The sequence below is a fragment of the Cydia pomonella genome, chromosome 3 (assembly GCF_033807575.1).
Source record: "Cydia pomonella isolate Wapato2018A chromosome 3, ilCydPomo1, whole genome shotgun sequence".
NCBI lineage: Eukaryota > Metazoa > Arthropoda > Insecta > Lepidoptera > Tortricidae > Cydia > Cydia pomonella.
In genome coordinates this window covers 18,370,468-18,395,705 of record NC_084705.1, presented here as the reverse complement: position 1 = coordinate 18,395,705, position 25,238 = coordinate 18,370,468, and the positions used below count along the sequence as shown (strand labels likewise).

General features: G+C 35.9%; 1 protein-coding gene across 2 annotated transcripts in view; it reads left to right on the top strand.

Moving 5' to 3' along the window:
- The window catches only part of LOC133516211 (uncharacterized), a 142,753-nt gene that overhangs the window by 24,056 nt on the left and 93,459 nt on the right, over positions 1-25,238 (top strand). For both annotated transcript variants that reach the window (XM_061849019.1, XM_061849017.1), the window contains exon 2: positions 11,026-11,053. The gene's annotated coding sequence lies outside the window, so the exon portion shown is untranslated. The remainder of the gene's footprint in view (positions 1-11,025; positions 11,054-25,238) is intronic.

Here is a 25,238-nt window from a genome sequence, read left to right as displayed (position 1 = left end):
GGTTAGTCATGCGCGTACGCAATGTTAAGGTTAGCGACGACACGGATTTATTGAACGTGTGACTTCCAGTTTAACAACATAAAAAAAGTGTTGACTCCTACCCTTAAATAGTGGTCATTTGCAGAACAAGGACATGTAATAAGACACAGTGCGTCTGCTTAATTAGAAGTTATATATAATTTTGAAATCAAATACTACTAATACCTAATTCTTTGAATTCGTTTTGGTATTAGTAATATTTGATTTACCATAATCAATACGTCAGATAGGTACTTGTTAATATTTGTTCATGCTCACCCTGTTAGAACTAGAGTTACGATGGCGGTTTAATACTTAGGTTTTTTGGTTGCTTACGTCGTGCTCTACAAAAATATGACTAATTTAAATTGTCGTGAATTTGCTAATATAAAACCCCAAAACTGAATAGAAAATGTGAAATCGGCCCATAGTGCATTACATTCAGAAATGTCACGGCGTAGGTACGAATAGACAAGTACAGAACCCTAAAACGATCCAAGAAACTTTAGTAACCGTGTTCAGAGTACGAACACATCCTCAACAATTGCTCACGACTTCATAATTATTTGGTAGGAAATCTTCGCTAAACGACGCGTTTAGAAAAACACAGTTTTTTCGTTTACGGTAGTAATTATTATGGGCAACTCGTTTTATCATGAAGGCCGCAGTACTTAAAATCATATTATATATTGGCAAGTGTTAAACAAATTTAGTTACGCAGTTTGGAGTCAGAGATCAAGATCAAAATACATCATTACAGCAACCGGCATACACAGAAATTCAGTTACATTAACAACATCCGTTGGCATTTTGTGAGCCATATAGTATTTGACTACCGGCCTGGCCTAGTGACTAGTGAATTAGTGACCCTGCCTATGATACCGATGGTGTTGGGTCCAAATCCCGGTAAGGGCATTTATTTGTGTGATGAGCATACATATTTATTTGTTCCTGAGTCTTGGGCGAATGCTCAGCTAGGAATTGCTCTTAAGTAGTTATATATTATACAGCGTGTAAATCCAATACAAACAATAAATTAAACGAGATATGGAATTTATCCGTGTAATTATTAATTAAGAAGTTTTCTGAGTTACACTTAATTATGACCTCGTAATTATATTTAGAAAATTTACGGAGCAGGAATGTATTGCAAATATCTATTACGAGGCATAACATGACACGATATTACGAGATTCGAGCTTTTTATAGTAACTGCCAACAAGCGTTGACAGTTACTTTAAAAAGCTCGTATAACGTAACTTTGGTGTTGCTTTACATTGCGGGCCAGATTATTTTGTATGGTTAATATTTTCATTGTATTTCTAAGTAAAATTTATCTTAATATTCTTCTTTGCCCCTATGCTTACAACCGTTTAAATAATTAGCCAGCATTGGATTATTTGGATTTTCACACTGAATATATCGTTGTCTGAGTACCCACAACACATGCCGTCTTGAGCTTATGAGGGGCTTAGTGAAATTGTGTAAGTACTAATATCCTATATTAAAAAAAGGGTAGGGATTTTTTAAATAAAAGTAGATTTGGCTAGCGATTGACACGAAACATATACACATTTAAACATAATTAAGCAACAAAATACACAGGATAAGAGGCAAAATAAAATCGTCAAATGATGTAGACCTCCACTCCACTCCACAAGGGTTATTGTAAATTCTTCTCCTATGGGGTAAACATGGGGTTGAAAGATTTTAAGGACTTGTACGTAAACGAATTCGCGGCTGAAGGCTAGTAGGTGTGTATAGTATTTTACTAAAAACGTAAAAAAATACTTCGAAATGAACTTAATAAAAATAAGTTACCGTGAAGATATTCGCAATTAAGAAGACCGGCCATTAAGAAATCATTGATTATCCGGAAAATCGATCAAAATAATTGGCGCGTCGTGATGTTATGTAGAATAATGATGGGATAGGAAATTTGATTATTTAACTTATAAAAACCGTGTGAACCAATAACTTCGCTTTTACAGAATGAGTCAATTTAGGGTTTTAACTTCACGCTTCTAATTAGAACTGTCAATTTTATTTTAGAATCAAGCACAAGTACAATGGAGACAAGTACACAATCGACTATATCTCCACACAAAGTAGCATTTCTCATCATCCGCACTAGGTACGCGCTGGTACTACGATTGAGATTAAGCACTTTAACGAATTTTGTATATCTTCGGCCGCCGATAAATTTGTCCATGGTAACGCCAGAAATGTCACTCTTAAGATTCGCAAATTTAATCACACTATCTTTTATTTTAGATGTTACTAGATGTATTGTACGAAAATCATATTATACTTAACTAATAGCTTCGAACGAGTAGTCAAACTTGATTTTTTATCGCCAAAATTAGCAAACATCGTCATATTTCAACCAATTTCCACTTTAACCAACAAAACTTTAACAAATCATACATCAAAGCCTTCCCCTCAAGAATCATTATATTGATAAGTGGAAACCGCATGAAAATCCAGCGCAGCAGGGGATTTCTTTTTCTAAGGTGTATTGATGCTCAATTCTATCGGAATTTATTTGACACAGTGGTTTGACATTACGAGAACCTGATCCCCGATTTCCTCATACAAGATTTGTTCGTGATATTAGCTCTCACTTATCACAGGTCAGACCAGTGTCCACGGCATGACAGCTATCAAAACACGAAGGTCACTATCATCACGGCTTAACAGACCCACTAACCTGAAATTGACAATCGAGTTTCTAAATACTGCATTGACAACCCGCTTTATTCAAGTATCAACCTAAATAAATGTCTAATAAGGTTTATAATAACAATAGACAAGTACTTACGTACTCGCCTTTCAAGCTTATAACATTCTGTAAATAATCGTAAGAATGCAAAACGCTAGTATGAATTTTACGTTATTCAACTTTCAACCGAGGGACGAAAGGTCATACATAGGTAGTACCTACATACATTGTACTTAATACAGCATAAAAAGTATTATAAGTAAATGCTGGGATAACACCGCGAAGGTGTCGATGAAGTATTGTAACTATATTATTATTTTCTGTCGTAAGAACTGGATTAGATTAAATTGCTAAAATCGATTAATCTTCTTAGTAAAGTAAGTAATTCCCTTTGATTACAATCCGATCATCATGAAACATTTAATGCGTACACCCAGTGCCGACCCAATTAAAGGATCTTAATTTGTATTGCGATATAGTAACCGCCGCAGGGGTTAATAATAAGTGGGGTTAAATTAAGGCATCGGCTTTATTTATCGCACTTTCGGAATAAATTATATTATAGTTTAATTACAGTATAGTGTGTTAGTCGTCTAATTAATCTTTCTCTAAGGGTCAATCGATAATAAAACAATCATTTTATATTTTAAAACCATTACAACACAACCCAAACTAACAACAAAGTAATTCAAACATTTTTGGTTTTTATTTTATAAGTATGATGACCCAGTGATATGCATTAACTTAATTGCGTCTCTTGTACTCGTAATATTTGACCTAAAAACTTTGGATTGTGTCTTCAATTAGGGTAATGAATAAATTAATAAAGGATGGATATTTTCTAGAAAACGATGTACGTAACGATTAAAATATTATAGGATTAAGGTAATGTCCGCCGACTAGCCGAGCCCAGAGGTCAATCGGCCATCGCTTCCTGACTCCCACGTAATTCATGCAAGCGGGTCAGGTCTAATCGACGCCCAAATAAAACAAGCCTTCCTCAGATCCTTTTAAAGCAGCTATACAACCAGAAATTTTGCATGGGTTGCAATTTTGAATGCTGTAGTACTCTTCTAGGGCTATCTGGTAAAAAAAGCCCAATGGACAAGTATTGTAAAAAAATAAACAAATAATATTTCGGGGACAATCTTACCCATATCGAACTAGTTAGCCCCAAACTAAGCAAAGATTATATTATGGGTATTGGGTACTAGGTGACGCTATAGATACTTATTTAGATAAATATATACTAAATACATATAGCACATCTTTAACTCAGGAACAAACACACGAACATACGAACAAAACTTAGACAGAGACTGTTCCAGGTCCAAAAACACACGTTCAATCACAAAATACCTCGTGATTACAAATCATTTCACGCTTATTTGTCGTATAGAAAATAAGAGATTTTGGATTAGTACAATGATGCTTATGAGTATATAATTTAAGCCATTGCCGAATTCTTTGTCTATAAACAGCGTAACGGTCAAGTAAAAGTTTTACAATCGAACCTTCGGCATAATCGTGACTGGATCGTACTGAATGTAATAATTACTTATACTACTCATAGTATTATTGTTTAATTAATTATCACTCTTCTTAACTTTAACGTAGAGCTCAATACATGATTTCTTAAGTGTATACCACTATAATTGTTGATTTTTAATTCGAATGTAAATAGGTACAGGATGGGCAAATAAGAAGTATACATTTTGTTTTTGAATTTTAACTATATTAAGTTCAAAAATTATTAAGTATTGTTTAAAATATAAATTATTTAGAGTTGGCAAATACATGCAGAACATAATGTCTGACATATGTCCACCCCTAGCAGCAGGCAAATGTAAGCCCTTATCATCGCAATTTTCAGCTTATTTTTGCACATTTTCGGCGTTATCTTAGTAAATTTGTGTCGGATAGTCAATTTTAACTGTTTAAATTTCATCAGCTTGTTAGCGTAGACACGTAATTTTAGATAACCTCACAGAAATAAGTCAGGAGCTGCAAAATTTGGGGATATTGGGTTCCAATCACTGTCACTTTTTCTCGAAATTTATCGAGCAAACAACGTGTTTTAAACAACACAAACATTTGAGAAAAAAATGCTTACTGCTAGAGGTAGACATTTGGCAGAAATTATCTTCTGTATACAATTACCAACCCTGAATAATATATTTATGAAAAAAGATTTAATACATTTTGCACTTAATATAAATAATATTTAAAAACAAAGTGTATCACTCTTATTTGCCTACCCTGTACATACAAAGTGTGAATAGAAAAATAATAATATTTAATGATTGTTTAACAAGCATAAAAACAATGTTACCTTTATAAATAATCATTAGATAACGGTCCGTTTAGGGTTCCGTAATCAACTAGGATCCCTTATAGTTTTGATAGGATCAATTATGGGTCAGTATAAAAACCGGCCAAGTAAGAGTCGGACTCACGCCAAAAGAGATCCGTACTTCGCACATTTTTAACAATACCTATTGCTTTTCTTCGAACTCCCACTTGACCATAGAATTCTTGAAGTTTTCCTATAATATAGGTAGAGAACTATTTTCTGTGTTTTTTTTTTAAATTATAGACCTAGTTGTTTCAGAGCAAACGATTTTTTTTATACCTATTACGTCGGTGGCACACGAGCATACGGCCAAAACGATTTACTTTTAAAACTGTAAAAAAAATGAGATCCTCACAAAAAGCTCTTTCATTTAATATGTCACACGGTATATAGTTCTCTCAACTTTAAATGTTCTAATTTACCCCCCGAAAGTGGCTCCTGCGTATAAAATTCATGTTCGTTTTTGGGTCACCGACTTACGTATGTGTACCAAATTTTGACCTAATTAGTCCAGTAGTGTAGGAGCAAATTATACTGTGACAAACGGACAGACAGATAGAAACACGATTGATCCTATAAGAGTTCCGTTTTTTCCATTTGAGGTACAGAACCCTAAAAAGCCAAAGCGAAATGCAAACACCTATTTGGGACACGCACCTGTACGTAGCGGGGTGTTCAGCAATGTACTAATGCGTTCTAAAAATGTTCTGTTCTATCGCTACAAAATCTGCGCTTTTCAGGGGGTCTAACTAAGATGCCAGTGGTTGATAGAAAACACCAATCGAGAATTAAATACTGTATGGAAATTCAATTCAATAATTTAATTCAGAAAATTAATTCCATATACATTACATTAAAATAACAATATTAATTAAGGTAAAAATTAAAATTAAATATGTATGTTAGTAACAATGGGTAAATAAATTGGTAAAATTAATTAAAATTACAATTACATATGAATAATACTTTAAAAAAACCACTGTGCTATGGAGCTGAATCCATTGCCTCAGTATCGGGGAGTCCCACCACTCGGCCAGCGTTTGTAGGATAGTGTTCGTGGAGCCGCGCACAGAGGGCCTACCGCGAACCACGTTCGACGTGTTGCCTCTCTGTCGCACTCGTAAATTCGTACGTAAGTGTGACTGGGAGGCAACACGTCGAACGTGGTTCGCGGTAGGCCCTCTGGTCTCATCATCGAGGCAGCCCGCTTCCTGATTACGGCGTAAAAGCCATCAATTTGCCGCAAACATCACTGAAATAGTCACGTGACTTTTCGTGGCATCTGTCATCCCGATACATGTTTTTCTTTTATTTTGGTATTTGCCTATGTACTATGGTTTTACCAATGAAAGCAAAATTACAAGTCATTGCTATACCTACTGCTACCTGTATGAGTCGAAATCCGTTTCGCAATAGCAGACCAACAAAGGCAGGCGCAGACTCATGTCAGCGTTGTATGCATACAATTAAAATTAAATTAATTATGAATTAATCTTGCCTCATTGAAACGAACACTATTGTATTGCCACGAGTGTGATACTTCACTTACTTTCACTGTCAGCACTTACGCACGACCTTGGGATTATTATAGATTAAGAACACATTTAGGCCACCATAAAGGTTTCAATAACGAATTTCTTATTGAGACTGCGCCGACCGTCCAGTGGCGACCTCATTAGGGGAATTATAGTTTTTAATAAACCAATTACTCAATCATCAATATATTAATATTGTTGCCCTACTGATTCCCCAACTTTTGGTGCTTGTCACATAGTTTTATCTTACAAATTTTTCGCTTTATCAATTGCCAACAACGAAAACGGCAAATCAGACGCAATCTTAAGTCTTATCAAGTTTTCTCCACTATGGTGGACGCTAAGGCAAAGCGGTACATTTTATTTTATGAGCCAATTGGTAATTTGATACCTATAATACGAATAAAGCTAAATAAGGGTTCATCAGCTCATCTTCATCGCTTATTAATTTCGACTTGGTATATCTTCCTGCTTTTGTTTCTCTTGCAATGGTCTGTGTTTATCCTTATGGGAGACTGATAGAGAGTGCCATTCGCGACGTCATTAATGCGACGTTTTGAGATGCTGAATTATTTTATATGAAAAAATAAAAATCGACCTTTTTTATAAAACCTATGAAAGTGTGTTCATTAAAGCCTAAATTAACTACCCTTTGATTATGCGGTCGTATGGAAAATACACGCTGTATATCGTCGTCTAGCATAAGCCCTATTGAGCTTACTGTGGGACTAAATCGAACAGTGTATAAAAATTTCTTTCTAGTAATATTTATTTACTATTATAAAAAAATTAACGCCTGTGACTGATTTAGAAGTAATAGGTTTTTTGAAAAATACAACAATGTCCCCTTTGGAGTACAGTCAGCATCAAAAGTAACGGATCAAATAACGCTTCATAAGTATCTACCATTCTGTAACAGCTTAACAAAAAGGGATGTATTTAATATAGAACAACTAAGACTGTAAAATATATACTTTTGAACGTGAATTTTAGAAATTTATCTACGTTTGGAGAAGTTATCCGGAATATCAGATACTTTTGGCGCATTGTTTCATCCGCTACTTTTGATGCTGACTGTACAAGTATATTAAGAACGTCATACGAAATTCTCATTAACCCATTACCGCCCATTTGTACCCACTTGCTTGGGTCCACCTGGGTTACGGCATTTGATTCAATTTTCTGATTTAACTGTGCCTAACAGCATTAGAAAAACCAGTGCGAGTCGAAGTTGCCCAACGAGGGTTCCGTACTTTTTAGTATTTGTTGTTATAGCGGCAGCAGGCTTCTGTTGAAATTACTATCACGGTTCATGAGATACAGCCTGGTGACAGACGGACGGACGGACGGACAGCGGAGTATTAGTAATAGGGTCCCGTTTTACCCTTTGGGTACGGAACCCTAAAAATGGTGGGTTCCCAAAAGTGGGCATGGACGCTAATTGGTTAAAGCCCTATTTAAACAGTTCAAGAACAAGAACTTGCATGAAATTATCGTTACATTGCGGTATTTAGTCGATCAACTAAATTCATTCGGCCCGAGAATGATTAAGACACGGTTAAGATCTTGGAAAGATCTTTAAAAGATCGATAACTAAACGACATGTCAAAATTGACGTTTATTTCGATTCCGCTGTGATCCCAATAAGATCTATCTACGATATTTCTAACGTCAAAGTAACATTGGTTGCCCGAATCGAGCTTCTTCTGTCAATTATACGACATACAAACGATATCTAACTAAACTTATCTAAACCAGAACTTATCGTTATCGTATCTCATGCTTCGAATAGGGCCCATCCCATGGTACTCTGTAGTTTGCAATGCAACTTCTTGAACCGACAAATGGAGCTTTAAGAAATTGGTTGGGTAATTCTTCCCTACAACGCCTTTGAAAGTCAAATGTATGCATGTTTCTAGTATCTCTAATAAATACTACGACAGTCGCAAGACTAACCACTTGGCTATAATATAAAATGAATGCAAAAGGGACAACCAAACAACATCGTAATGGACATAGAGCCTTATTTTTATGAGTGTCATTTAAAAGACAAATGCTGTAAGTAATCATTTTAAGTGCAACTTGCAAAACAACATGCCAATACCAATAGTATAGGTACAATGAAATATACGAATAGTTCTTTGCGAAACATTTGTTTATTTTTTGCTATTTAGCAATAGTAAAAAATAGTGAAATAAAATGAGCCCTTAATTAAGCCGTCTTCAATGAGGCTATTATTATCACGGATTATTAAATTGTTACGTATCTTTTGTGTTGAACGAATTATCTCGACGCTGATTATGCAAAAAGTGATGCCAAGGTTGCTTTTATGCTTTATATCAAGATTTAATAAGGCGGCTTAAATTTGTTGAATTGACTTAAAAGCTACTTACACAAGTTGAGACACCATGACGAAAGTATAAAATAAACAAATTTGTTGATTTTACTGTCAAGCAGCATAGAACACGATCAAGTTTGATATATATGATCAATATTTTTCTTTTTTCGGTTCTATCCTTAATAATAGACTAGATAATACTTTGTTACTCTAAAACTCCTAGTTGGCATTGAAAATTACACACCTACTTGTCGTGACGCTTTCAGGTCAGCAGTTACAAAAATAAATAAATGTCTTACACAGTCAAGTCTGTAGCAAGAAACTATTATAGCCCGCTTTGATTTTGTAAACAGAAACAACACACCTTTTACTCACAATTAATATCTATGTGCACATTAACAAGATCGGAAAGTGAGCGTGGCCCGGTTAGAGCACGTGGCCGAATTATCCGACGAGTAATTACCGTGTCCCCGGCGAGACACAGACCTCGGAATGCTAGAAGAGATTGTCTAGCCTAGCATCTCTTTATATTCTGACTTGGAGTAAGAATCCACATCACTATCACTACACCTTACAAAACAAAATCCCCCGCCGCGTCTGTCTGTATGTTCGCGATAAACCCAAAAACTACAAAACGAATATTTGTGTGGTTTTCATCTATCGATGGAGTGATCCTTGAGGAGAGTTTAGGTGTATAATTTTTTTTTAAATCGTGGAACTCTTGCGAAGCCGGGCAGGTTGCTAGTCACAAATAAAATGTTTCGTTTAAAGTATGTATGTTATAGACGCATTAGGACTCCACTTTACCTAGTTAAAAACTTAGAACATGTTTATAAGGGCTCAGTTCTCATATTGATACTTTATTTTTACATTCATGTTATATATATTACCAACACAAAAATATTCTGTGCCGCAATGATGTCAACAACTCGAATATCGTCAAAATGTTTACTAATACGTTTGCGTACTACATATATTCAAGACATTTCATTTAAATGAGGCACTGAGGAAAAATCAGACACTACGATAAATTTGTTCTTAGCAATCACAAGACAGATTGAACAAATTTAATTCATTGTTTATCATGAATGAGCATCATGAGAAGAACAATAGTGACAAATAGAAAAGTTCAAGCAATATATTACGTGAAGTATGAAGTAGTTTCACCAATATGTCACTACTTTTAATATTTCAATTAAACCACTTCCACTACTTTAACCCGTTGTTTTAACTCGTTACTATGATTAGATTTGATGCTTGAGCTCAGTGGGCTAGGTTGATCTAGGCCATATGTTACACCTGGATTTATTATGACACGACACACGCTCATGTTAGACAGAAAATCATTATAAGTTTGTTACATAGACTTATAAGTACGTTTTTTGGGGTTCCGTACCCAAAGGGTCAACCGGGACCCTATTACTGAGATTTCGCTGTCCGTCCGTTCGTCCGTCCGTCCGTCCGTCCGTCCGTCCGCCTGTCATCAGGCTGTATCTCATGAACCGTGATAGCTAGACATTTTAAAATTTTCACAGATGATGTATTTCTGTTGCCGCTATAACAACAAATACCAAAAACAGAATAAAATAAATATTTAAGGGGGCTCCCATACAACAAACATATTTTTTTGCCGTTTTTATAAATAATGGTACGGAACCCGTCGCGCGCGAGTCCGACTCGCACTTGCCCGGTTACAGAGATATAAAAAATCTTGCGATCTACATATAGAAATGGGCCGTAATATTTAGAATTATATAACGGCTTATAACCCTTGACGACCGGTCTGGCCTAATGGGTAGTGACCTAGTGACCCTGCCAATGGAGCGGAGGGTTCCGGGTTCGAATCCCGGTAAGGGCATTTATTTGTGTGATAAATACATATATATGTTCCTGAGGAATGGGTGTTTTCTATGTATGTTGTCCCCTAGTACCCATAGTACAAGCTTGACTTAGTTTGGGGCTAGATCGATCGGTGTAAGATTGTCCCCAAATATTTATTATTTTATATCATGTGTCGACAATTTTGCTAGTGAAACTTAATCATGATTTTTTGTTACAGAATACACTTCCCTTGCCGTCACAAAAAGGTATTGTACTCGTATTGTAGTCTAAATTATTTAATTTTAAATATATTAATTATTCTAATTAATTTAATAATTTATCTAATTAATTTTAAATTTATTTATTTTATTTTATTTAGAATGCGTAATAATAACTTAATAAAGAGATAGATACCTTTTTAGGGTTCCGTAGTCAAACCTGTATAGTTTATAAATTCACTGAAGAACTACATAGGCGTAATATAATTTCAAGTTACTGCGCTCTAGAATAAAATTTTATCTATATTTAAAAGCGAACTTATGCCAAAACCTGTCACAACTCAACCATCGATTCCAGTTGTGATTACTATCTATGCCCAATTGCCCACTATGTTGTATATCATCTCATAGGGACGTAGTGACGGAAATAATAACATTACGTGATATTGTATTACGAAATAATTATTATTTACAAATAATAAGCACTGGCTGACATATTTCCCAACGGTACGTGTCATACAAATGAATTATAGAACAGCGCGTCACGTCAAATCATCTTTCCATACTACCAACAGTAACCTACTGTCTTATGTCCCTACAAGTTTATTGTGCGATTCTGAAACGTATATAAATCGATACTAAGTCGTTTTTCGTTTAATACTTGTTATAAAAATTGGATGTTAGTAATTGCAAAATTCATCTCACCCGATCGAAGCGTCCTTTTAAAATTTGCTTACAATGGAAGGCATAATCGCTGTTACGTTAAATGAATGACGTATGAAATGTACAGTGGGAACCAAAATGAAATTTATTATCAAAATAAAATTGCAATAGTGCTAAAACTATTTAAAATAGATATCATGATAACTACTGAAGGAAGTGCTAACCTAAGAAAATCTGCCACCACGAAGTTTTGACTTGTATTTCTGTATATGGCTTCTTATTAGTAACAAATGTTCAACATGTCAAATCAATTATTAACGAATGAACTGGACTTTAATTTTTTCGAGTTCCGTGTAAATGATTTACGAGACAACTACCTGTTTGTAATATTATTATCGTAAATTTTGCGTAACATGAAATACTGTATTTTATTTAGACAAGAAAACAAAAGGTGTCCCAATCCCAACAAATATATTTATCTATTGCAGATAACAAGTTACTGGCCCCTGACAAACAAATCAATAAATCTAATACCAATAAATTTCAAGCTAGGGAAAGTAAAATCAGAGTATGAATTATTTTACCTAAGTATACAGTATTTGACAAGGAAGTAAACTATAAACAAGTTCTAGGTAAATATATTGTCGTCTCTGAATTTAATATTACTCTCCTGGAAATATATAATACGTATGTCGCGCATTCTAAGAATATTTCGTACACTACCCGAATGTACGAGTAGTGACTATAATAAATAACACTATAGATTATATCGGGCTGACTGTACTCGGCACAAGGTGCTACAATTGGCGCTTGGGTCTATTCGCCGCAAACGTTTTGTCGCTTGCGATTATCATGTCACTGACAATGTGCGGTGTCGGACCATTGATGAAATTTCGAGAAGTTGCTGACGTTCGTTTAGTTGATTTAGTTATTTATGATACAAGAATGTATATAGTTCATTTTTTTAGCATTAGAAAGAAGGGAAGCGATTGTGAAGTGGGTTTTTATTAAAAAACACTTGAAAAATATTTACGAATATTTACGTTCTATTGCATTCATAAGTAATATAAACTATTTTTTTAAAAAGCGTTTTTCAATAATATTCATAAAAAAATACGTCAAGATTGTTTACCTTTTTTCTAATGCTAAAAAAACGAACTATAATAGTACGTGTAATTAGGAAGTTAGCGAAAGACATAACTCAGGGTATAATTACTTACTTAATTAACTACTACATTATATTCGTATTCGTATTCGCGGGCTTGGTTTCCGCAACTCGACGTCGCAATTCGCGCCTATTTTGCGTGATGGTGGGTTGACGGCATTACTCCTGCCAACCCAACTCTACCAGGAAGCCTAGCAGACCCTTGATGTTGCCGACGACTTCTGGGAGAGACCCCGGAGAACCGAGGTATTGTGCCCGGTATTCTGCCACCCCTGGGCATTCAAGAATGACGTGGGCGGCTGTCTCCTCTTCCTCCATGCACGCTCTGCAGAGGGGGCTATCTGTAACACGTAGGGTTAGTAGGTGCTTGTTTAGTGGAGCGTGACCGGTTATGGCCCCAGTCAAAAGCCGGAGCTGTGGCCTCTTCAGCTGTCTCAGCCTCCTCGACAAACCGGGGTCGATTGTCGGGAGGGCCTCCTTCGCCTGCCTGCACGTGCCTAGGTTAAACCAGTACTGTTGGTGTTTTACCTTGGTGTTGCGTCTCAGCATGTTCCGGAGCCAGGCATAAGGCAGAGGTATGATTGGCTCTGGTCCTGCCACCCTCAGTTCCGAGCCACCTCTCGCCAACATGTCGGCTGCATCGTTCCCTCGCGAGTTGCTGTGTCCTTTGATCCACTGCAGAGTTACGTTGGTGGTGGTGCTTACCTCTGACAGAGCCTTGTGGCATTCGTAGATTAGCCCTGAGGTCAAAGTATAACTTTGCAGAGCTTGCAGTACTGACCGACTATCAGAGAGTATGCGGATGGGGTAGTCCACTACTTTCCTTGAGACGATTGCGTGTGCTGCCATTATGATGCCCATACATTCTGCCTGGAAGACTGTGTTGTGGGCACCTAGTGGTGTTGAGATATGTATGTTTAGGTCCTCTGAGAATACTCCCGCGCCAGTGCCTGACCTTGTCTTTGATCCATCCGTGAAGATTCTCAGCTCTCTCGGGTTAAGTCCTTCACGAGGTTCTTCATGGTTACTACATTATAAAATAAAATAGTTATTAATATAGGTTTAGTATATTAGGTAATAAGTTACTAATCTTATACCTTTAAACGAGCAATTCTTGTATATACATATATATATTTCTGTGATCTCGGAAACGGCTCTAACGATTTCGCTGAAATTTGGTATATGGGGGTTTTAGGGGGTATACAATCGATCTAGATTAGTCTTATGTTTGGGAAAACGCGTGTTTTCGAGTTTTCATGCGTTTTTCTTTCGACGCAGAATATGGTCGTTAATTTCGTGTTGCTAGCCACTGTCCGTCTGGTCCAGCGGGTTAAGACGCGGACGGCTAGAAACGAGTGTTACGGGTTCGAATCTCGCCCGGTGACTACCTTTTGTTTTTTTTTATATGTTCAAGTTTATATATATTTTTTTAATATTTATTGTTTTAGACAAGTTTAATTTAGTAAAAAAATGTAGTTAAGATTATCACCTGTACACCACCATATTACAATAAATAGTTATAACCGAGCAAAGCTCGGTCGCCCAGGTACTATAATATAATATGGAAATTTAATTCTGAAATAAATGTTTTTTTTTTTTTTTTTATGTTTGGCGTATTTTTTTTTTATTTAGGCGCGTTTTTTTACTAGACTTTTTTTTTCTCATTTTCTGTTACTTAAATCGCACAAAGGATTTTCTGTGGCCCTCTTGGATCATTACATTCATAACGTTCCTAACATAGTTATGCTCCATATAATGTCAATGAATACAAAATCTTAAAGAGCATCATTTCTTAAACGGAACACGAGTTTCAACCTTAGGGTGGTATTTCACGTCTTACTTTTAACCTCGTAAGGCCCAAGGTCCTACCTATAGGACTTATTCAGTTCGATGAAATTTAAATCATATTCAATTAGGACAGAGTTGCATTTGTTTTGTTTCGTGCAATTTTCAAACAAAATAAAATCTACTGTATTCCGTGCACTATAGGTTCAAATTCCAGTGGCAAATTTTGGATTTTTCATTTCTATGGCTGGGTCTTAAGAGGTTAAACATAATCAAAATACGTCAGACCGCTTACCTATTAGCGACTTTATCAAATGACTTAAGTGATTCTCGCTTGCAAGACAACGTAACATTTAGCCAACAATTATCCGTAATGCCATTGTCTTTATTCAGAGAAAGGGCGCGAAAATTGGCGCGAAGTGAAAGCGGCCATTTTGTGGCAGTAAAAGTGTCGAATCAGGCGCAATAGTAAAAGTCCTTTTGTTCTAGCTGATTGGGCGTGGGTTTCACTCTTTGTGGGTGTCGGGGCTTAGATTTCCGGAGTACTATGTTACTTAATAGTAGAGTTATGACGTTTCCTGATTATTAAATCAATAAACGGTTTATATAGGAACATAACCTACGTAACCTAATATGGACGACAAGGTATATGTTGTTTAACGCTTAGGTTTAATTATCATAAAAGTGTAGTTTCTAAAGCTTAATTTTAGATCATCTTCAAGCCATTTCTTCACAAATCAAATAAGGACTTTATCTGAATTTCAAATCATTTATTTTAAATTTTCTAAACACAATACGATGTGGCGGTCTGACTAAAAATTGAAATAATTTAGTCATCTTGTAGTAGGTATTTTATGATTTATTATACATGTTTTAAAATATACAAATAGACACATATAATCCAATCCTTAATTTTGCAACGCACGTGTAGTCAGAAGGTATATTATATTGACATTGATAAAAACATAACTTACACTACATAAGTCATTGAACTGCCTTAGTAATCTTGATGTGATCAGAATTGTTAATTAGGTGGAAGTTAGTCATATTGGAAGACTGTAACTAACCGTCACTTTTTGTCTATGTCAGAAAAACCGTTGGTAAGAATGTCAATTTGTAAAAGTGTTATTGGTCGCGTTTTTGCTATAGATATTAAAGTGACAGTAACATGATGGTATACCGGGTGTAGCCTGTAACAGGAGCAAAAAATTAAACTGTAGGCTGTACTCCTCAAACTGACCAACATTTGTTCTGCAAGTTGTAAAAATAACTTTTATTTAGATTTTTAGAACACTTTAAAGTTTATTCTAAGACGCAATGTATTGCATTTTTTTTAATTTAAAGCGTGACAATCAACGTCAATAACACTGATGACAGCGTACATTGAAGGTAATATTTAATATTTTTGGAGAAATCGCGAAACGTCTGGTTGACGTAACTGGTGACCGAAGAGCTGGCGGCTTCCTCGCACAACGTATCAGTATTGCGATACAACGAGGAAATGCCGCCAGCATCCTTGGTACAATGCCTCAAGAGCCTATTTTAGATATAAGCTAGTTATAGTAATCATCTGTATATATCCATTATGTATATTGTTATTGTCAATTAATTTGTATGAAAAACACTGTTAATGTTGCTGAACAAATATTGTTAAGTTTGAGCAGCCTACAGTTACCTAAATTTATTGCTCGCATTACACATTGAGGTATAGAACTAGAGTCAGCATCTCTAACAAAATGTTTCCGCACCTCAATGAAGTGCGGGCACTTCACTGCGTTTAGTACGTATCCGACTACTGGCGAGATGCCACGCATGTGACAAAAATTATAAAAATTAAAAATGCCATTGTGCGTCATGAAAATGTATTCTAATAATATCAAGAAACATAATAAAAGCAATATATTAACAATCCACTGCGAAAAACTCTTGTTTAAATGTGATTTAGATTATTATGAAACGTCACTTTAAACACTCGTGGTGGTACGCCATTTTCTTTGGCGCATCGATTACATTTCGCATATGTAATGCGTAGGTACTAATGATTACCTTCCTTATTGTTTGCAGAATATATACACAATAATGTACCTATATATTCTTTATCTCATAATTTTTTGTTGTGTTTTTCTCATATTTAAAGAGTTGTTTATAAATTTTAATGTCGTTCGTGTCACATAATTATGTAAAACAATTTCAATACTCTTGTCAGGAAATAAATACATTTTATCTAGATTCTTTACAGTGCGTACGTAGGCAGAAAATTAACAGTTGTCATAACAGTTTTGCCTCTGGTTAGCTACACAGCTTCTTTAGTTTAGTGACAGACGTCAAATGCCGAAAATGGCGGACACAATTTGTTCTCGATAGCCTGTCTAGTCCATTTATGTCAGTGGTGTTGTACAGGCCACACCCGGTATATACGTACCTATTCCATATACCCGGTATATGATTTTATTAGGCAGTGTATTTAACTATTCCATAACTGATTTAATTGATTCCACTTTTCTAAACTTAAACTTCTCTCTTCTCTTAAACCTCTTAGAAAAACGTAAGTAATTTCTATGAGAATGACAATGCTTAGGTAAAAGAGTTATCTACCTATACTGTATAGGTAGTCATCAATTTTCCTTTCTGCAAAAAAAACCCTATGACGAACCTGTAATTTCATAGTTCTCAAGCAGATTGCTTACAGACAAACAAACAGAAAAAAATCTTAGTTAATGTAGAAGCGAGCTATAGTTTATCCTTCTAGCTTAACCAAAGCCATTCAAGCTAAGTATAAGAAATTAAAAAGAAAATTGCAACTTCCTCACAAGGAGTCACGACGAGAGCCTCGTCTTAAGAAATAACGTCTCGTCAATTTTTCTAGAGAAAAACAATTTGAACCATATGTTCGTGTCGTTTGATTACATTTTGCTTGCAGCTCAAAATTATGAATGTACTAGTAATCTATCATAGCTGAGGTTAAATGTCTTTGGATTTTTGTTTGAGGCTCGTTGAAAATGTACGTTCTTTTTGAGTCGTGGTCAGAGCATTAGTTAAATTAGTTGCAACATTGTTATTAGAGCCTATTTTTTTTCTAAAAACAATGCAATTTTCAAAATTGAAACACTTCATCAGCATTGCGTTATTATCCTTTTGTGCGCGACTGCCGCAAAAGGGGTTGAAAAGGTTTTTGAGTTTATATAGGTATGCCATTATTAGTTACTTTACTGTGGTTCTTTAGGTTGGCTCTACGTACACGTTTTCTATAACGAGATATCATCTTCTTTATTGTGATATAGCACACGGCACCATTTAAGTAAGCAGATAAGTTTATAATGTTGTTGTGAATGCAACTTATTATTGTATAAAAAATATTCCCAATGCAGTAGCTAAACGCAGCCGTCGGGCTCGGTTAGTATTCGGAGGCTTTTTCAAAAGCACCAATTTTAAGAGCGCTCCACATATTTTGTATCGCGGCCAATTAGAGGCACCTAACTTTAAACCACTTTTGAACTGATCAAATATTACTCTTTCATCATCCTCCATACAATCAACAACCACTTTCTGCACTTAACTGTTTGTCAAGAATCTCTTATAAACCAGTACCTTTTGGAAAATAATAACACTTCACTACAAATCGAAGCTTTTATTTGAGTCGTCGAGATTCTGACCTGCACGGCGGCTACAAATTCAATGTAAATAACAGGTCTATCAAATTGACTATTGAAGTACTGTTTCGAACAAGGCTTTAAAATATCATCAATCCTTTTTCCATCTAAGAACACTATCCAAAAGATAATCTCGACCCCATCCTGCGTCATTACATATGCGCGCCTAATAAGAGATATCGGCCCAATTGTTACCGGATCCCGCGTTTACATACATATTTCTGCTGTACAGTCAGTTCCTACTTATCAGTGACCACATAACTCTATCCCCGTCGTCTTTTATTTTAGGACATACAAGTACTAATCTCATCAAGATATAGGGAGTCGAATAAATTTCGAATTTGATTAACGTCACGCCATGTATTTACGTAGAACTCTACACTACGCACTAGGACGGAATTGTCGTGTTAATTACAGCATCATAAGAAGGAAAAGAAACAACCCAATAACAGGTTTACTTTAATTAAATAGTGATCAAACCTGCACCCCAAGTTCTGCCTCAAGTACTTGGCGCAATTCGACCAGTAGTCAGGGCCGGATTTAGGGGAGGGCAACCGGGGCTACTGCCCCGGGCCTCCACAAAAAAGGGGAACTAGGGGAACTCCACAATAGAGAATTCGGTAAATTTACTATTTTATTTGGAAAAAATTTGGGGCCAGGGGGCCTCCACTCCTTTATTGCCCGAGGCCTCCAGACCTGTAAATCCGGCATTGCCAGTAGTTGTAATATTTCGATATTGCATATTTTCCACCCGTAAGTTAGGGGGGTGCTTGGTCTTCCTGTTAACACTGATCTGCGTCACCGTCATACTTTATGAGAATACACATGGTTTTCATTGGCGTACGGTGATAGAACATGACTTGTAATATCTCCGTATTACTTCGTATGTTCAGAATATGGCCCCAAGGAAACCCGTATAGGAAGCCCAACATTATTATATTTTACGTAGCACGCACACTGGTCGCATATTACTTACCACTGGCCAGTAATTGCCCTGTAAAACTGGCTTCTACCACTTAATGGTAGGCTGAGATACGAATATTATATGTGGGAATACTTGTGACTTCCTATATTAATGTTACCCACCAATAAGCTGTTTGAAAATTTGTGTTTACGTAAGCAATTGTCCTATACGGTTTCGTTGAGTATCGGACCCGATATAATTATTGTTTTATTCCATAATTCCGTGCTTATATATTATATAAAAATAAACTCAGTTAATTTTCATGATTTTGTATTTACGTCATTATTATGTATGGTCGTAGTCGGAAGTTAATAACAATATAATATGACATCGACTTACAAACTTTTGGCATTGACCGCATTTGGCGTTCATACGTGCTTTTATGATTATTTGGTAACTTTTTAAACAAATCCACTTTCCAAAAATTCACTCCAACGGTCGGGATAATCATACAGACGCGCTAAAAACCGGCATACATTTTCTATATATTTTTAGTATATAGAAAATGTAATATTAAATGTCCAATGTAATACTTCCATGTACCTATCTTACACCACTATTACCTGTTATTATTATTATATTTTTTCTCTTTACAAGCCTTTTACAAGATGAGTTTCCTAGGGCTGTCTGTTTTAGGTTTAAGGTCTGTTCTGCAGGTAGCAAAACTGTATTTCTATTATTAACCATGCAAATACAAATTGTGGTAAATACGTTTTTTAGATTCCTTTACTTAAAAGCTGAAGCGCTATTTAAATTTACCGCCACGTTCGCTTTTATTGCGCACACATTTCATGACAATAAGGACTTATGAAACTTTTGGGTACTTTCTGGTAAACATCAGTGCTTGCCATTATTGAAATTGATTATTAAATATTATTTATTGACTACATGCAAACTATATATCAAATTAATGCATAATATTGTCTGCCTGATAGTCCCGGTTTTATGAAAAATGTGTCAACCCTAGCAAAGCTCCCGGTAGCGTCAGCAAAAAATTACAGTACGTACACGCTCGTAATTACCAACAGCTTGCGTAAGCGCCCCAGCTATTACACTTTAATCAGACGAGGGCTGTGCAAGTAAGATGGCAGGGAATTAAGTGTAGCAAACTTTTATAAAACTAGCTTTTGCTAGCAGCACTCTGCAATATGACATGTTAGACTTCAAGTGGTTAATTTTAGGATCTTGTTATTAAACACTTTTGAATTATATCTATACATATACTAAAGCTGAAGGGGATCGAAAGTCTGTACATGGAAGATATTCGAAAAAAGTAGGCTGGGGATACTAAGAATCGTTATCAGAACACTTTCCAACAGTTTTTAAAATTTTTGTCTGTTTGTCTGTTTCTCTGTTTGTCTGTTTATTTAACCTCGCATCACGTGAAAACGGCTGAACGGATTTTGATGCAAACTTTACTAATCTGTCGAGAAAATGTCCGGCCAAGTTATAGGCTATAAAAATTCAACCCCTAGAAGGGGGGGTAGCCACTACACTCGATTGAGTTATTTTTGCACCTGAATCTTATGGCGCTACTTAGGAAGGAGGTGCAAACTTTTACAACAAATATGTGCCACGAGTATCGAGTACCCTGCTAAACTAACAGATATGGTGCTGAAATTAAGCCACCGAGGAAGGATTTTGTCAAATTAACTCTAAAGTTAGAAGAGGGGGGGTACGGATATCAATTCAATTTCAATTGTGTTGATGTAATAATACAACGACGAAATTAAACGACAGTAAATTAATTGCCATACATTGCACAGTGCCATCTTTTCGGGAACTGAGTAAACATTTAGTAACCAAGTAAACTAATAATTATTAAGAAAAACAACCGACTTCAATAAGGGAGACCGGTGAAAGAATGATTATTGTTGATTTTTGATTTCATACAATTAAATTAAAAAGACAACGTCCTACGCCTAATTATGTTGAAAAGGAGGTAACATGTTTTTTTTTGTCACTGCACCCACCTTGACATATTTCAGATTTGCCCTATGGCTGACTGGTAAGATACCCGCAATAGGGTATTCGACTGTATTTAAGATAAAATATTTCACACCATGTATGCAATAAAGCACCAGATAATTATTAAATACACTAAATAGGATAGAAATATAAAAATGTGCCTTGCAAACCTAACAGCTTGACAAACATGCAAAGAGAACAAATTGCCAAACGTGAACTATGCATCGTTGAAGAGTTCCGTTCTGTTCATCATGAACAGTTCCACTTCATCAAATGTCACTTCTACAAATGTAAACACTTGATTTGTTGATGAAAATACAAAAATCACTATATGTACGCCTTTCACATTTGAAGAGTTCCCTCGATTCCTCATGGAGCCCATCGTCAGAACTCGAACTTGACAAAAATTTGTCTTGAAAATCTAATTTACTTAACAAACACAGCTAAGAGGACAAATCGCCAAACGTGTACTATGTATCGTTGAAGAGTTCCAGTCTGATCATCATCAGCACTTCCACTTCATCAAATGTCACTTTTTTAAATGTAAATGCTAGATTTGTTAAAGAAAATACAAAAATCATTATATGTATGACTTTCAAATTTGAAGAGTTCCCTCGATTCTCCTCCTTTTGAAATCTTGAAGTCGGTTAAGGTCGGCAGCTCTACGTGGCGTGCTCGCGCGTTACCAGCCGCACGGCGCTATTCGTGCTGATGCCCGCCGCCGGGGAGACTCGCAATGTGGTGTACAAATAAATATTGTAAAATGTCAATGTTATGTACATATGCTATTACATACCTACTTATTAGTATGTAACTGTAGATATAATTATATGTATACATTTAGTTGTGCATACATAAACATAACTGTAAACAAAATATAAATACTCGGCCTCAAGTTTTTGATATCTATTCTCCTTTCCTCTAATCCTACTTTTAACTAACCCCTAAATTCGAAAGTGTTCGGAAGTATGGATTTATATGTGTATATTTCTTACCTTTTCATGCTTAGACTGATCGGTCTGGAGCACCGATTTGGATGATATTTCCATGGACATGATTTGGATAGGTACAGTCAAGGACGTAAAAAAAATACAAAAGGGGAACTGTATTGTCCGATATACATCTACTACTCTATGTCGTTTAAATCACGTCAAAAATTTGAATAAGGGCGAACTTGAAATAAAAAAAAACAATTGATTTTGGAGTGTAGTTTTATTAAGTGGTACCTAATTGTAAAATATGTTATCTGGACTACAGTCCTCTAGCGTATCCATCTGTCAACTTTACTTCAAGTTCCACCTCCACGGGAGAGGCAGAGAAATTAGCGGTTACTGACACAGACCGAATTCCACGCGGGCGGAGCCGCGGGCACAGCTAGTTATTAATAATTGTGAAAGCGAAGGACTCAATTTGCAATTGTTTAATTGTTGATAGTTAAACAAAATAAACAGCGGCCAAGAGTATGGCGGGCCATGCTCAGTGTAGGGATCCGTAGTTACCCGTCCGTCAATTTTTTTTTGCAAAAAACTATACTTCACTATAGTTTTCCTTGAAATTCATTACTAAGCTCACGTTTTTTCATATTTTTTGACCCATGCTTCAAAAGTTAGAGGAGGGGGAGGTATAATTTTTTCATATCGATTATTTCCGCAAATATTACGTTTATCAAAGAAGTTATAAAATACCTATCCAGCGACACACCACAGGGTTGAAACACTAAGCCCTACTTAAAAAAAAATCATTTTTCTAGTTTTTATTTGACGACTTTGTCGGCTTAACTGAACTTTGTGCCAAATTCAGCTTTCAGTACTTTTCAGTACTAACGATCACGGAGCAAACTCGCAGACGGATAGACAGATAGACAAGCAGATGGACATGGCGAAACTGTAAAGGTTCCTAGTTGACTACGGAACCTTAAAAACAAACTTGGAGAAAACGAGCATACTAATAAATAAATAAATAAATAAATAAATATTATAGGACATTATTACACAATTTGACTAAGTCCCACAGTAAGCTCAATAAGGCTTGTATTGAGGGTACTTAGACAACGATATATATAATATATATAAATATTTATAAATACTTAAATACATAGACAACACCCATGACTCAGGAACAAATATCCATGCTCATCACACGAATAAATGCCCTTACCAGGATTTGAACCCAGGACCATCGGCTTCATAGGCAGGGTCACTACCCACTAGGCCAGACTGGTCGTCAAATATATACTATATTAGGTAACAATTTATGACAGTTGAGTTCTACTTAAAATTCCAAACGGGCATTATTTTAGAAAACTACACCGCGCGGAAATTGTAACTTAAATAGGAATATTTACTTATTTAGCTATATGCATATAGATATTAGAAAGACGGCAGAGCCGACCTGGCATAGAAATAGAACCGCCACATACAATAGTACATTGTGCAACGAGGGGAGTAAGTGAAACTTTTTGATACGAGGGCGGTACCCGAGCCCCGAGATTGCAATATTCTTACCCCCGGAGTTACACTTACAATGTTTTTAAACAAAATAATTCTTAAATACGGTGATAAATCAAACATTCGTCCGCCATTTTGTAATTCCTTGACAGGTTTGGCATCGAAGGCACCTAGACCAGACCTATTCAGCATTCGGCATTCAGCCACTATTGAAAATTATCTAAAAATATTTTAAACGGCTGTTAAAATGCAAAACTCATTTATGCTACTTGGTTTGTATGAATAAGTCACATAATTAAAAAAAAAAGCTATATCTCCCTAGGGAGTTACAGCTTTTTTTCCACAATCCATAACTCGTGGGAACAATATTGGCCTTTGTCTGAAGTACATCTGCATGAAATAAGATCTTTTTCAAGCAAGTGTGATGAAAAACAACATGAAAGAGGCATATGTTCAGCAGTGGACGCGAATATGCTGAGAAGAAGAAGAAGATTTACATATAACGCCGCGTGACAGTACTTAATGACTAAGGTAGCTCACAGAGTGGTGATATTATTTATATTCCATGGTATAATATTGCATGTTTTAATATTAATGTTAATTTCTGAGCAACATAATTGTTATTATTCATTAGTGGAAACTGTTTGGCTTATGAATGTGTAATCTGATTAACTATATGTGTTGTTCTTGCCTGTTTGTTTCCCAAAGGTTTAAATAAATAAATAAATAAATAAATATAATAAAACAAGGTACGTTACTCGTATCTTGATTTGGCGCTTCATAAAATCTTAATTCGCGTAGTCAGGGCCAATAACGTTAGTCGTGGTTCAGGCTCGTATTTGAGCCGTCATTTAAGGCTAATCGGCGATCGGCCAGCGTGGGTCACTGCCTGATCGGTATCTAGTAATCACCCGGCCTAGGAATTCGGCTGACTCACTGTTTGCGTAACTCCCGTAATGAGACGAAGTTTCAGACGACAGCTAGTTACAATGTTAGGTACATTCTTTTTATTGAGACTAAGAAACGTGATATGGAATCAGCTTTTCAGACTCTGTGATAAAATGTCTTATAACGGTACTTCAATGCAATTTCTAGTAAAATTTGCACTGATTGAAAGTAGAGTAAATCCTGATTGTTTCCCATTTTTTGCATACGAAAATAAAATAACATCAATAAGGCTATAAATACGATGATTCACCATATGTTCGCGTCAGTATAGTAACTGCATTTAAAAAGGTTTACCTAATCTCACGCTAGATGGCGCTGACCCCACCGTACAACTCTCTTACGAAATTGTCATCGGGTTTGTATACTTTGTATATAAGGGTCGAAAATTAAAATTGGCTTTATTTGTGAATTTTAATGGTTGTTTCATTTTTTCTACTCAAGTAGAAAGCGCCCTTTAGGAACGGGTTAGGAGTACATACGCCAATACACAGTAGTAGTATATACTTAGGCATAATAGCTGTCATAAAAATGTTGCAACTGATGCAAGCCCTTCATATATTTACGAGTAGGTACGATAATCGATCTCTTAAGACTCGATAACTCGACGCCTTTGTTATTCGACTCAGATTTGGCGAGCCTCCAA